The sequence below is a fragment of the Dermacentor variabilis genome, chromosome 1, assembly GCF_050947875.1.
Source record: "Dermacentor variabilis isolate Ectoservices chromosome 1, ASM5094787v1, whole genome shotgun sequence".
In the NCBI taxonomy this organism is placed as follows: domain Eukaryota; kingdom Metazoa; phylum Arthropoda; class Arachnida; order Ixodida; family Ixodidae; genus Dermacentor; species Dermacentor variabilis.
The window spans coordinates 152,542,898-152,545,166 of NC_134568.1; positions in this window are offsets into that span (position 1 = coordinate 152,542,898).

Genomic DNA, 2,269 nt, shown 5'->3' on the forward strand with positions numbered 1-2,269 from the left:
AATTTTCAGACCCACCCTTCTGCTTTGCCTCTCCAGGTCAGTGAGCATGCATTGCAATTGGTCTCCTGAGTTACTAAGCAAGGCAATATCATCAGCGAATCGCAAGTTGCTAAGGTATTCTCCATCAACTTTTATCCCCAATTCTTCCCACTCCAGGCCTCTGAATACCTCCTGTAAACATGCTGTGAATAGCATTGGAGATATCGTATCTCCCTGTCTGACGCCTTTCTTTATAGGGATTTTGTTACTTTCTTTGTGGAGGACTACGGTGGCTGTGGAGCCGCTATAGATATCTTCCAGTATTTTTACATATGGCTCATCTACACCCTGATTCCGTAATGCCTCCATGACTGCTGAGGTTTCGACTGAATCAAACGCTTTCTCGTAATCAATGAAAGCTATATATAGTATAGCCTTATTGGCTTTCGGCAATTTTTTTCTTGCAGGTGTCAGTCACCACTCCTAGCCTGAAAATGTAGTGAACTGGACGAGTATTCGAGCTTACGACCTTCAAGCCCAGTGTTCTACCCCTGCTCCACGCCACCAAAGATTCGCTCCATGTACTTCGATATGACTAACCTAAAGGTATTTTTGTTTCTCCTCTAGCGGTTACACAGATTTGTTCAAATTCGACTTCCGCTTTAAGCTCTAAATAAACATAGGAAAGTGCATAAACTCCTCCGAGGATTACTGCGAACATACTTTCTCTGTTTGCGTGGCGAGACTTAATAACTGTGAAAGAAATGAAAGCTGGGGAACAGAAGGGAGGTGACAGCAGAAACTCTTTCCTCAAACGAGAATGGCACGTTTTTGATGACCACTGGAACATTCACAAAACGAGCACAAGCAGACAACCAAAGTCTATCAGCGGCACATTGACAGTAATAGACCAAAATCACTTGATCTCGGGATACGGTATGTACGAATCTTTATCAAAGAAAGCAAAGAATTATATTACACGGACAATTGCTGGAATACGCAGACCGTGCATCATGTGGCGTATTTTAGCCTCGTCTGATTGCATTACGTACTCTAACTGAAATAGTCATATATATTGATACTGTGCAAGGCATTCGAGGCCGTAACTTCTGGATCTAGAGCTGCTCCATGCACCTGGACACGGATTTCATAAGAATCGGTAGCATTGCAAATCTTCATCTGTCTAACCGTGCATATTGCTTCATTCATTCACAGTAATGTTAGCCTTTACGGGCTGTTACAGGGTGGGAACCATACAAACAGGACGGCTACTTACGCAAAATTTAATTCAAGATAACGGCAAAAGATTAAAAGCTTTGAACTGATGCTCTCAGCTTTTCATTTTTTCCTGTGAAGACTTCCGCAGCGAGGCCATTCAAATCATTTATTGTTCGCACAAAGAAAGCCTATTTGAGCATTTGACCTCATGAATTGCAAGGCATAACTACATCAGGATGGTAGGCGCATGGATTGGCTCTTCCAGGTGGACCCAAATATTACGCAATATACGGAGTTAATGACATTGGACAACTGAAAGTGAAACTAAGCGGGCTATTTTTCTTCGAATAGCTAGCGACTGTGTACCGCCCGTTGCCCGCCCACAGGAATGATGTGGATTGGGTTTGTCGGTATAGGCGAAATTGGTAAATTTCCCTGCTAATTTTTGGACGTGTAATTCGTTACAGCGATAGCTGTTATGGGCTCACTACACTTCGCTGACTTAGGTAACCTTCGCAAGAATCATGAAGTGCTTTGCAGGAAGTTTAAAAAATATATAATGTCCCGTATTGAACACCGGTCAAACACAGTGACAGGCGGAGATCCTAATTCTCGGTCAATCCACCAATGTTGGAGAGAGTGGTGGCGTGGCTAGGTGCTATGATTGGCTGACGCCACGCTATGTAGCTTACGTATAAAACAGCACCTCAGTGGAATAATTTAAAGGAGTTAAACCAGCGGTAAAATGTGAAACACGGGAAAGGAAAGAAAGGGAACAATAAGCCGTGTCTCTCCACCACCTCCACAAATACGACATGGACTAGAGTTGACATTGAAGGAAGTTTTCTTTTTCTTCTCAAAACAGATTGCTCACGTGCCTCTGCACATGCTTATTTCAACTGATGCCACACCTATAGCTGCACTGCTTTGCATCATGGGCAAAGCTGCTATTTTTTATTGTTGTTATTGCGGGCCTGGATCTCAACTTATCCCAACACACACACACAAAAAAAGAAGAAGCAATGTACTTTATAAATTTACCCTCAATTTCATCGCTAGTCTAATTTGTACT